General features: G+C 30.5%; 1 pseudogene; it reads left to right on the top strand.

Annotated features, from left to right (window-relative positions):
• The first annotated feature begins 3,931 nt into the window (after positions 1 to 3,931).
• LOC120073561 lies at positions 3,932 to 7,692 on the top strand (annotated as a pseudogene).
• Positions 7,693 to 14,128: the final 6,436 nt, after the last annotated feature.

The raw sequence follows: 14,128 nt of genomic DNA, 5'->3' as shown, positions 1-14,128 counted from the left end.
TGACGATATACAAGGTTGTGATTTTTTATTTTTATTTTTTGGATTTATTGGTCTTGCTTGTTTTACCTATTCTAATTTGATGGAGGTGGAAATTTAACCAAATTTAGATAGGATAATTGCATTTGATAGCATTTTAGGGATAATAACTAAGCGTATAACAATAGTTTTAAAGAATTGTAAATATAGTAAAATCTATCCGTGATAGACTCCTACTAGTGATATGATGTATCGTTGATAAATCTCTACCAGGGATATAGTCGTGAAGGAATCGAATTTCCAGCAGAAGAAATAAAATTCATATATTGTAATTTTAATGGTTAAGCATGAAAAGGGAAAGGAGAACAAATTACTTTGTAGAAACTCTTTTCTCCAACGAGTCGAACTCTTTCTTCACTGAAGAACGTCTTCAAAGGATCTTCTTTACTATTTACTATTACGCAAGTACTAATTCATGAGTCTCTTTTGAAAGAGTAAGGGAAATAAGAGGGAGGACAATTTTTTTTGTGAACCTTTCTCTATGTAAAATTGAGAATAATGGAGAGGAAAATTCCTTCCACTCCCTCAACAATTATGCAATTTTTTCAGAAAGTCAGAGGGCCTGTATTTAAAGAGAGAGTGAGTGTAACTCCTTCCACTCCCCTTTCTTAAGTAAGATGATATTTATTTAATTAATATAAATAAATAATGATTAATTGAATAATTTAATTAAATATCTATATCTATACTATCTAAAAAGAGCTACGGGGAGAAATACTCGATTTTCCCTTTTGTCCTTTTTAATTATTAATTATACGATTATATAAGGTAATTTTGCATTAAAATTATTAAATAAAAAAATCTCCTATTTAATCTTCACATTTTTTTTTTAAAAAAAAAAGTCACATTAAACCATTCAAAAGATTTTATTTAAAATAATTTATTTATCTTTGATTTTAAGAATTTTTATTTTTATTATTTTTTTAAAATTTCACGTTAAATGATCTATATATAAGCCCACCAATTTTTCAATCTTTCAATTCTCAAATCTTTCGGCTCCATCATTCTCTTGTCCTTCTCAAATCTTCCTCTCGATCATTGTAATGGTTAAGCAATATACATATTCAAGGTCTACATGTAAAGTGACGTAATGTAATTTCTTATTCTTTAAATGTTTTTATTGGTTTTTCCCTCTCTTTTCATAATTATTCTCACTACTAATTCTCACATAATGAAGAGTTCAGCATTGAGGAGAGAGGAGAAAAAAACCACTACTAATATTTACATAATGAAAGTGTGAAGAAAATACCTCTATTGATTCTCACATATTGAAAAGGGTAGAGTAAAAGAACATTACTCTCGAGTTCACGCAATTTAGAATTTTTTTTTTTTTTACTTTTCAATTTTTTAAATACAAATACACACCAATGATTTTAAGAAAATAATAATATTCTTTTTTTTTTGTTTGTTTCAATTTTGTTGTAAATACGCATAGTTATTCATATATTTAAGGAAAATAATAATATTTTAGGGTTTTTCATCTTCATACAAAATGATATTTCTTTTTATTACAATAAAATTTTAAATTAAGAAAATACAATTGCTCTATACATGAAAATAAGATTTTAGGTTTTTCAAATAGAAAAACAATATTTTGGTTTAAAATTAAAATAATAATAACAAAATAATATAAAATAAACTAAACTAAGAGAAGTATATATATATATATATATAATTAGAAAGATCATGAAAATTTTAAGAAAGTAGAAAAAATTGTGTTGATTTAAGTTAAAGATTCAAATTAAGAAAGATAATAAAATCAAAATAATTTTTTCCCTCAGTTTTATTTTTTAATTTGATCCATATCAAAATTTTAGTTTAGATTTAGTTTTGATTATTATATTATATATTTATTTTTAAATTCTAAATTTTATATTATTTATTTATTTTTAATCTTTTAAAAAATATCATCGATTTTACTTTAAAAAAAATTCCCTATGCATTCACACATTAAATTAAATAAAATTTAAAAAAGAATTACGTTATTAGATCTTTAAAAAAATCATATTTATTCTCCCATCTCTAATTCATGTTAAATAAAAGGAAAAAAAATAAAAATAAAAATTTATCTCTATATAATGTTATCTAAAATATATCTCGAATTCACATTAAAAGAAAAGATTTAAAAAAAAAAAATCTTATGATATCTAAAAGTAAAAAATAGTAAATTTTCGGGCAAAAAAAGCACACCTATTTTTTTTTCTCAAATTCACGTTAAAAGAACATTTAAAAAAAAAAAAAAACATATTTTATCTAAACTTTACATTAAAAGAAAAAAAAGTTTTAAAAAAAATCTCATGTCATCTAAAAAATCATTTAATTCACGTTAAATGATAAAGAAGTTTTTTAAAAAACTCATTTTATCTAATATTCTTAAATAATCCGTTATATTCAAGTTAAATGCATAACGATTTTTTTAGAAAAGAATGATTCACATTAAATACGAAAGATTGAATAGCCTTTTTTCTTTTTTTATAAAAAATAATGAACTCAAATAGTATTTATAGACATGGTAAAATATCTTTCATTTTAAAAGATTTCTCATTATAAATTAAAATATTATTATTTTGTGTTTCTTTTTGAAGGAAGTTTGTTTCTTCTCTTAATATCAAGTTATTTAAAATGATATATAAAAAAAAAAAAAAAAAAAAAAAAAAAAAAAAAAACTTAAAATATTTTTTAGAAAGATATCATTTGATAGTTTGTTTGAATTTTCCACTCATCAAGTACTCAAGTTTACTTTATTACATTTTATATCTATAAGACTCTTATTTCAACTTATACGTGTATATTTCATATTCTTGCAACGCAAGTAGTTTCCACTAGTTTAATTAAATGAATATTTGAATCATATTGAAATGTATAATTCTCTCCTAACCTACAGTTTTAATATGAAACTTATTCATGTTAACTTTTAACCAATAATTTTATTATTTGAAACATATTTAATTGCATTAAATCTCACATATTATATAGTTTAGTTTTAAACCTTCCAAAATTAACTATATGTTATAATGTAGAGAAATTCTCACTGATAAAAAAATGTCAAACTATTTATAGAAATAGCAAAAAAACATTGACAGACACTGATTCATGTTAACTTTTAACCAATAATTTTATTATTTGAAACATATTCAAATACATTAAATCTCTCATAGTTTTAAACCTTATTCAAAATTAACTATATGTTATAATGTAGAGAAATTATCACTGATAGAAAATGTCAAACTATTTACAGAAATAGCAAAAAAAACATTGTCAAACACTGATAGACTTCTATCTACCTTTATCAATGATAAACTTGTATCAGTTTCTATCATTAATAGTATCAATGATAGACTTCCATCCGTTTCTATTAGTGATATGTTGGGATTGATGTCCTGAATCTCTTATATTATCGTAGTTTGTAAACTTGGGGAAACGAATTATTGTTAATAAAATATTATTATTTTATGTACACTAACTCGATCCAATAAACTAAGATCTTAGGTTATTTTATGTACCTTAAACATTTATGTGGAGACATACAGGTGGATCATGTTTGAGTGATAACTTGAATGGTCTGTAGTAGATGGATAAGGTTGGGTACCTTATCCCGGTGACACTACATATATGACCCGTTTTATGATTGTTACAATTAAAGTGTTACAAATGATCTGATCCTGATCATTCATATGGAGACATGTGAGCGAGGGTATTCTACACAAAAAGTTTGTATAAAACCGGACCACAAGATGATTAGTCTCTCTTTCTAACATCGTTACTATAAGAGACTTATATTTCACTAAGATGACCATTGGTGACTTGATCTTAATCCTAATTGAGCTGCAAACTCTTTCTATGAATGGGTCATTTGACTTGCATGAGTGAGAGTGGTTAGATTCGTCGACTTAATATGTCTACCATTGTGGGGATTCGCATGAATGGGAAGTTGGGAACTCAACTACACAAGGTAAATTTACTCGTTCCTTTTTGGTAAGTAGATGAATTGCTCCCTTAAGAGCTGATTCTGGATCTTGAACAATGAGGGCTAGTTTTCAAATTTTTGCCAGCCGAAAAGTTTGCGTACAAAAATTGGGCCCCAAGGCACACCTGTCGGGTCTGATAGCCGTTTGGTGCACCAAACAAGCTTCATTTCCAAAACCGTCTGGTGCACGACTTTTTCTCATCGTTCTGAACCTCTGGGTCAAATTTCAAATTTTCTCTTGCCGAAAAGTTCACGCACAAAAATTGAGCCCCGGGGCACCCCCGCCAGACCCGATAGCAGTTTCGAGCACCAAACGAACTTCGTTGCCAAAACCGTCTGGCGCATGGTTTTTTCTCATCGTTTTGAACATTGGGTCCGTTTTCAAATTTTCGCATGTCAGAAAGTTCGCGCACAAATGTTGGGCCTCGGGGCACCCTTGCCGGGCCCAATAGCCGTTTGGGGCATCAAACGAGCTTCGTTCCCAAAATCGTTTGGCACACAGCTTTTTCTCATCGTTCTGAACATCTGAGCCCATTTTCAAATTTTCGACCGCCGGAAAGTTCGCACACAAAAATTGGGCCAATAGAGAGAGATTTTATAAATCACATAACTAATTGGGGTAACAAACTAAATTTTAGGTTAATTTTAATTGAGTTTGTTAGCATGAACTTTTCTTTAATCTTTCTTTTTAATAATAGCTTTCCACTTTAAGAGTTTATAATTCAGCTCTGGTAATACCTGAAAAACATTAAAAATAATATATCATTTCCAGAATTTAATTATTCTTTGATCAAAGAATCCGAAAACTGTTTTCAACAAGAACATTAATTAATCTAACCAACCTAAAAATCTTATAATAATAATAAAAAAGTTTTTGTGAATGGTTTTTCAAACCTTCAAAAATTCTTAAAAGATATTTAGGAAGTAGGTAAATTTTTTTTTATGAAAATTGATTATTTTTTTTTTTTAAAAAAAAAAACTACCTAAAAAAAAGGTACTTTAATATCATTTTAAAAAGATTTAAAAAGTACATTTACAGATGTTGGTGCAAACCATATTAATAAACAATCCCAAACTTTGCATATGAAAATTTGAAAAAAAAAAAAGTTATAATCTTTTAATGTTTCATAATATTGGATTAGCTAGCTTACTTCCCTCAACTCATTTCTCCATCATCCCAACACTTTCTCAACCTGTTACTCAAGAAACTCTGTTTCTGAAACCCACAAAATGGAGAAGGTTTTAATCAACAACACCATCGCCTCCATTTCATCTGCTCCAACCAACCAACCAATCAAAACTCCCACCAATTGCTTCCTCTTCTATTTAGTATTTAAAAATCCCGCACTCTGTTCATCATTCTCATCATCCACAACTTTCCTCAATCAATTCTCAACAGATTTCTCTCAATCCCATTTGGGTTTCCGCATCTTCTTCCTTCTCATCCACCTAAAAAATGAGGAACGGGGAATCCACCCGCCATTGACGTTGCTCCCTGAGACCAAAACAACAGTGGCCCAATTGGAAGAAGAAGAGCACGAAAACGCCCGTTGCCTGGCGACGGGCCGGTGCCGGTGCCAGACAGGGGACCCACAGAAATGAAACGTGGCCGTTGGCGATTTTCGACTTTGGTTCTGAGAATCGGCGCCCTTTGCGTCGCGCGCTGGCCGCCGCCGCCGCCATGGAACCAGTGGGCCAAACGTTGCCGTTTTTCACTCAGTTCTTCCAGTTCGAGGCTAGCTACGATGATTTGCCCACTTTTCCAGTTGGGTTAATCCATTTATTTATTTCATTATTAAATTTGAAGTATACATTTATAATTCGAATATAGCAAAATATCAATTATCTATCAGTGATAGATACAGATGGACGGTATAGTTTTTATCACTTAGTGAATAAGAATTTATTACGGTTATATTTTGCTATATTTTGTAAAAAAATTTATCAATTTTGTTTTATTTTAAAAACCATCCTAATAAATAATTGAAATTGAAAATTTCAGGTTTTTTGTGGTCCGCGATGGAATAGTCGCAGGTTAGTGGTATTGTCAATTCCATTCTCAATTGTTTGTATGTTCGTCCCCATGCGGCTGGACCTCGCTTCCTCTTGTTGATTTTAGATGCAGTAAGTATTTTCTTCTACAAAACGTAACTTTGGAGTTATTATCAATTTTCACAATAAATTTCAAAATTTATCAAATTGTAGATTTAAAAAATTTTGTTTTAGGAATCATATTATTTTTGGTTTTTAAAATTAAGTTATATTTTTTCCTAAAAATCTTATGATGATTTACATCTTGTTAGGTTAAAAGACTTATTTTTTAGTCAAGTTAAAAAAAAAAAAAACTTAGAATATTATTTATTTTTCTTCAAAACTTGGTTTGTTTTTTAAAACATGGGTATAAAAAGTAGATTAACAAACAAATAAGTTTAAAAGTGAAATGGAGTGATATATAGATTTAATTTCACAAACATAAAAAGCTTAAAATAACAAAATAATATCATACGAGGCTAAGTGTAATATTTAATTTTAAACAATGGAAGAGTGGTTGACAAATTTTACAGATTTGTTTGAAATATTTCTAATATATGACTAAGTAATAGTACAAAATTATAGTTATTTCGAATAAACGTGAATTTATAAGCTAGATTTTAATTCTTTTAAATTTGTGTATTTTGAACAAAGTTATTATTCAATTATTAATTTTATGGAATGATCATAAACTACAACTTTGGCAAAAACTTAATATTGTTAAATTAATAACTCATGAAGTATTTTTAAACTTAATGATTAGAATAGACATTTGACTAGTCCTAAAAACAACAATTCCACGAAGTCGAGAGTTAGAGGTAAAAATGAGCCTAACTTGGTACAAGTTTAGTAATAAAAATCGTTTTCTTTTTTTCTTTTTTTTCACAATAACATAATATTGAGTCATAAGAATTTAAGAACCACTTCTTTGATTAAATAACAAGTATAGAATGGTTTGTAATAACTCTCTAAATACTTCATGAGAAATTAAAATTTTTTAAGTAAAAAAAATGTTTTGAATATTGAAAGAAAAAAAAAGAGTTTGTTTTTTTAAATTGCAGTGGCTCTAACATTGAAACACAGCAGCAGCAAGGTCAGCAGCAGCAGTGGTATTCTCCTAGCACACAGTGTGAACTCAAGCACAAACGGCTGTCGATATGCATACCAATTTGGGGATTTTTGACAAAACAAGCAAGTGGGGCTGTGGTGGGCTCTTTTGCTTGCTGTCTATCTCTTCCATTCTACTCCTGCATTGTTCTCTGCTTTGTACTCTCAAAAGTAAGCCATTGATATCATGCAACCATATTTGGGGATTTTTGCCAACAAGGCAAGTGGGGCTGTGGTGAGGCTCTTTTGCTGCTGTCTTTGTTCTTTCTTCTTACTTGCAGAAGCTTTCAAAAAAGTTTAAGCTTTTGTATACACTTTATTCATTGCTTTGGACTATTGCTTTTGCTTTGTGTTTACCATTTATTATGCATCCATTTGGTTGTTGTCTTTTCTTGTTTTGTGGAAAAGGGGTTAATAGAATCATTCATATGTAAAACTTTTTTTTTTTTTTTTCCTTTTTGTAGGTTGTTGTTGGGTTTTACTTGTGTAAGATGATTGAATTGAAAGTTGTGTATATTAATATATTTGTTGAACGATATACAAGTGTGTGAATTTTTTACTTTTTATTTTTTGGATTTATTGGTCTGCCTTGTTTCTCCTATTCTAAATTTGTGAGGGAAATTTTAACAAATTTAGAATAGAGATATTGCATGATAGCATTTTAGGGATAAATAACTAAGCGTAACAATACGTTTTAAAGAATTGTAAATATAGAAAATCTTATCGTAGATAGAACTCCCTATAGTGATATGAATTGTAATCGTTGAATAAATCTTCTTATCCAGGGATATAGTCCGTGAAGGAATCGAATTCTCAGCAGAAAGAAATAAATTCATATATTGTAATTTTTAAATGGTAAAGCGCAAAAGGGAAAGGAGAACAAATTCACTTTGTAGAATACTTCTTTTCTCCAACGAAGTCGAACTTCTTTCTTTCACTGAAGAACGTCTTCAAAGGATTATCATTTACTATTACTATTACGCAAGTACTAATTTCATGAGTCTCTTTTGAAAGTAGTAGGGAAATAATAGGGAGGACAATTTTTTTTTGTGAACCTTTCTCTATGTAAAATTGGAAATTTAATGGCAGAGGAAAATATCCTTCCCTTCCCTCAAACAATATGCAGAATTTTTCAGAAAGTCAAGGGCCTGTATTTAAAGAGAGAGTGAGTGTAACTCCTTCCACTCCCCTTTCTTAAGTAAGATGATTATTTATTTTATTTAAATAAAATTATAATGATTAATTGTATAAATATTAAATTAAATATGCTTATCTATACTATCTAAAGAGCTACGGGAGAAAACTCGATTTTCCGCTTTGGTCCTTTTTTAAATTTAATATAACGATTATATAGGTAATATTCGGCATTAAAAATTATTAAATAAAAAAATCTCCTATTTAATCCTTCACATTTTTTTTTAAAAAAAAAAAAGTCACATTAAACCATTCTAAAAGATTTTATTTAAATAAACTAATTAATTTATCTTTGATAAGATTTTCTCGATTTTTCATCTTTTTTTTAGAAGATTTCCGTTAATTGATCTTATACATAATCAAGCCCACCAACTTTTCGCACTCATTTCAATTCTCAAATCTCTCGGCTCCCATCATTCTCTCTCGTCCTTACTCACAGTCCATTCCATACTCCGATACATCTGTAAAATGGTTAACCAGCATAGTATCACATATTCAAAGGCTGACATGATAAAGTGACGCTCAAATTGTAATAATTACTAATTATAACTTTAAAATGATAAATTATTATTGTTTTACTTCCCCTCTCTTATTCATTTATTCTCACTACTAATTCTGCACATAAATGAAGAGATTCAACGCAATGTGAGGAGAGCAGGAGAAAAACAACACTCAACATATAAAAATAATTTACATAATGAAGAAGTGAAGAATTAATTACCTCTATTGATTCTCACATATTGCAGAACTAAGGTAGAGTAAAAAAGGCAAAATATTACTCATCGAGTTCAGCGCAATATATAGAATTTTATATCTTTCTTATATATAGCATTTTTCCAATTTTTTTAAAATAACAAATACACACCAATGATTTTAGAAAATAAATAATATTCTATTTTTTTTTTGTTTGTTTTCAATTTGTTGAATTACAGCAAATAGAAGTTATTCATATGATTATAAGGAAAATAATAATATTTTAGAGGATACTTTCACTTCAATACTAACAAATCCGCAATATTTCTTTTTATTACAATAAAATTTTAAATTAAGAAAATACAATTGCTCATATACCATGAAAATAAGATATTTAGGTTTTATCACAATAGAAAAACAATAATTTTGGTTAAATTAAAATAATAATAAAAAATAATAATAAAAATAAACTAAACTAAGAGAAGAATAACCATATACCTACTACTATATAATAATAACTTAGCAAAGACATCAATGAAAATTTTAAAGAAAGTACGAAAACATAATGTCGATTGATTTTAAGTTTAACGCATCAAATATACAGAAAAGATAATATAAATCAAATAAATTTCTTCCCTCTAGTATTATTTCTTTACATTTGATCTCATACATCAAAAATTTTTAGTCTTAGATATTAGTCTTCATCAGATTATATATTATATAATTATATTTATTAAATTCTAAATATATTATTATATTATATTAATTATAATCTTATTAAAAACAATAAACATCGATTTTTACACTTTAAAAAAAAAATTCCCTATGCATATCACACATTAATAAATATAACCATTAAAAGACTATACGTTATAAGATCTTTAAAAAATCATTTTAATCTCGCCATCTCAAATTCATGTTAAATAAAGGAAAAAAACTCAAACAATAAAAAAATTGTATCTCACTAATATGAATGCTTATTCTAACCATATATCTGATTCACATTAAAAGAAAGATTTAAAAAAAAAAATCTTATTGATATCTAAAAGTAAAAAATAGTAAATTTTTTCGGGCACACAAAAAGCACACCTAATTTTTTTTTCTCAAATTCCACGTTTAAAAAAGCACATTTAAAAAAAAAAAAACAACAATTTTATCTAAACTTTACATTAAAAAGAAAAAAAGTTTTAAACCAAACAATTCAATGTCATCTAAAAAATCAGTTTAATTTCACGTTAATGATAAAAGAAAGGGTTTTTTAAAATAAATTCCTCATTTTATTAATATTCTTAAATTAATCACGTTATATTCAAGTAAATCATAACGATTTTTTTAGAAAAGAATTGATTCACATTAAAATACGAAAGAATTGGAATAGCCTTTTTCTCTTTTTTATTAAAAAATAATGACTCAATAATAGTATTTAAATAGACATGGTAGAAATATCTGTTCATTTTAAAGATTTCTTCTTATAAATTAAAATATATTATTTTGTGTTTCTTTTTGAAGGAAGTTGTTGTTTCTTCTCTTAATATCAAGTATATTTAAAAGATATTAAAAAAAAAAAAAAAAAAAAAAAAAAAAAAAAAAACTTAAAATATTTTTTTAGAAAGATATCATTTGATAGTTGTGAAAAAATTGAATTTTTCCCACTCATCAAGGTACTCAAAGTTTACTTTTATTACATTTTATATCTAATAAGGACTCTAGTATATTGCAACTTATACGTCGTATTTTCATATTCTTGCAACGCAAGTAGTTTATCCACATAAGTTTAATTAAAATGAAATATTTGAATCATATTGAAATATGATATTAATTCCTCTCCTAACCTTACGTTTTTAATATATGAAACTATATTCATGTATAACTTTTAACCAATAATTTTATTATTTTGACATATTTTAATTGCATAAATCTCACATATTATTAGTTTAGTTTTAAACCTTCCAAAATTAACATATTGTATGTATAATGTAGAGAAATTCTCAACTGATAAAAAATGTCAAACCTATTATAAGAAAATACAAAAACATTGACAGACATGATTCATGTTAACTTATTAAGACCAATTAATTGTATTATTTGAAACATATTCAAATACATCTAATCTCTCATAGTTTTAACCTTAAATTCAAAATTAACTACTAATGTTATACATGTAAGAGAAATTATCACTGTAGAAATGTCAACTATTTACAGAAAATAGCAACAAAAAATTGTCAAATCACTGATAGACTCTATTACCTTTATCAATGATTAAACTTGTATCAGTTTTCTATCATTAATAGTATCAAATGAATAGATTCCATCCGATTCTATTAGTGATATGTTTGGGATTTGATGTCCTGAATCTCTATATTATCGTAGTTTGTAAAATGGGACGAATTGATTGCTTAATAAATATTAATTATTTTATGTACACTTAACTCGATCCCAATAAACTAAGATCTATGGTTATTTTATGTACCTTAAACTATAAGTGGACATACAGTGGATCATGTTTTGACAGATGATAACTTGAATGGTCTGTAGTAGATTGGATAGGTGTGGTACTTAATCCAGGTGACACTACAATATGACCCGTTTTATGATTGTTACAATTAAAGTGTTACAAATGAATCTGATCTGACATTCATATGGAGACATGTGAACGAGGGTATTCTAACAACAAAAAGTTGTAGTAAAACGGACCACAAGATGATAGTCTCTCTTCTAACATCGTTAACTATAAGAAAGACTTTATATTTCAACTAGCATAGACCATTGGTGACTTGAATGCTTAATCCTAATTGAGCGCAAACTCTTTCTATGAATGGGTCATTTGACTGCAATGAGTGAAGTGGATTCAGATTCGTCGACTTAAATATGTCTTACCATTGTGGGGCGAATTGAAATTTATGATAATGGAAGATTGGGAACTCAACCTAAACAAGGTAAAATTTACTCGTTCCTTTTTGGTAAGTAGATAATTGTGCCTTAAGAGCTGAAATTCTGGATCTTGAACAATGAGGGCTATGTTTTTATCCAAATTTTTGCCCAGCCCGAAAAAAAGTCTTTGGCGTACAAAAATTGGCGCCCAAGGCACACCTGTCGGGGTCTTGATAGCCGTTTGGTGCACCAAACAAGCTTCCATTTCTCAAACCGTCTGGTGCACGACTTTTTCTCATCGTTTCTGACCTCTGGAGTCAATTCAAATTTCTACTTGCCCCGAAAAGGTTTCACGCAACAAAAATTTGAGCCCCGGGTGCACCCCGCCAGACGCCGATAGCAGTTTTTCGAAGCAGCCAAAGAACTTCGTTGCCAAAACCGTCTGGCGGATGGTTTATTTTCTCATCGTTTTTGAACATTGGGTCCGTTTTCAAATTTTCGCATGTCAGAAAGTTCGCTGCACAAAATGGTTGGCCTCGGGGCACCCTTGCCGGGCCCAAATAAGCCGTTTTGGGGCATCAAACGAGCTTCGTTCCCAAAAATCGTTTGGCACACAGCTTTTTCTCAAATCGCTTCTGAACATCTGGCCCAATTTATCAAATTTTCGGACCGCCGGAAAAGGTATCGCACACAAAAATTGGGCCCCAGGGCAACCCTCAGTTGGGCTGCATAGCCGTTTGGGGACACCAAAACGAGACTCCCTTTTCAAAACCAACCTGGGCGAACGACTTTTTCTGATCGTTTGACACTCTAGGTTCTAGTTTTCAAATTTTTTTGGCTCAGCCGGAAAGTTCGCTGCATTTAAAAATTGGCCCCGAGGCACCCCGCAGCCAAAAATAGGCCGTTTGAGGCCCCAACCCAAACGAGGTACATTCAAAGAACCGATCTAAGCGCACGGACTTTTTCTCAATTGTCTGAACCCCTGGGACCAATTTTTTCAAAATTTCTGTCAGACGGAAAGTCGTGCAATAAAAATTAGTCGCTGGGCATCCCGCAGCGGTTTGATAACTCGTTTGGGGCACAAACGAGCTTCGTTTCCCAAAATCGTCTTTAGCGCCGACTTTTTCTCATCGTTCCTGACCCCTGGGTTCGATTTTAAAATTTTTGCCCGCCAGAAAGTTCGGGGACAAAAATTGGCCCTGGGCACCCCCACCGAGTCCGGTAGCATTTGGGGCATCAACAAAGCTCGTTCAAACATTTTCTAGCGCAATGCTTTTTCTACTCTTTCTAAAAGTCTTGGTTTGTTTGTTTTCAAAATTTATAGCACCGCCGGAAAGTTCCGGCAAAAAAATTGGGCCTCAAGGCACCCACGCCCAGCCCAATAACCATTTGGAGGTACTAAACGAGCTCCGTTCTCCAAAAACATCCGCGGCAGCATGACTTTTCTCATTCTTAAACCCCTGGTCCGTTTTCAAATTTTTGTCCGCCGGAAGTTCGCAGCACAAAGTTGGGCCTCAGGGCACCCCGTTCTAGCACACAGCTTTTTCCTCATCTTCTAAACCCCTGGCGGTCCGTTTTAAAATTTTTCAGCACCGCCCGTAAATTTCGCGCACAAAACTTGGGGCCCTGGGCACCCTCGCCGGGCCCGATAAGCCGTTCGAAGCACCAAATGAGTTTCGTTCCCAAAACCGTTCTGGTTGCAACGCACTTTTTCTCATCATGTATAACCCTATGGGTTCTGTTTTTCAAGGATTTTCGTTCGACCAGAAGAGATTCGTATTATAAAATTGGGCCGAGGACCACCCCCACCGTCACCCAAGTACCGTTTGGAGGCACCAAAAGAGCTCTGTTCTCAAAACCATCCGGTGCACGTCTTTTTCTCATCATTCTGAACCCTTGGGTTCGTTTTTCAATTTGCGCCTGCCAAAACCGTTTCTGCACATAAAAATTGGGCCTAGGGAACCGCCGCCGACCCGATAACGCGTGGGGGCACCAATACAAGCTCTGTTCCCAAAATATCTGCGCGCACGACTTTTTTCTATCGTTCTAAATGACCTAGGGTCTCGTTTTCAAATTTTTCACCCGCCAGAAAGTTTTGCGCACAAAAAATTGGGACTCCCGGGGCACCTTCGTCTGGCCCCCGATATCCGCTTGGGCCAACGCAATTACGAACCCGTTCCTAATACCGTCTGGCACACATCACATTTTTCCTCATCGTTCTAAACCCTG

Source organism: Benincasa hispida, chromosome 3 (assembly GCF_009727055.1).
Source record: "Benincasa hispida cultivar B227 chromosome 3, ASM972705v1, whole genome shotgun sequence".
Lineage (NCBI taxonomy): Eukaryota > Viridiplantae > Streptophyta > Magnoliopsida > Cucurbitales > Cucurbitaceae > Benincasa > Benincasa hispida.
Note: the sequence above shows the minus strand (reverse complement) of the source record. Positions and strands in the feature narration are given on the sequence as shown.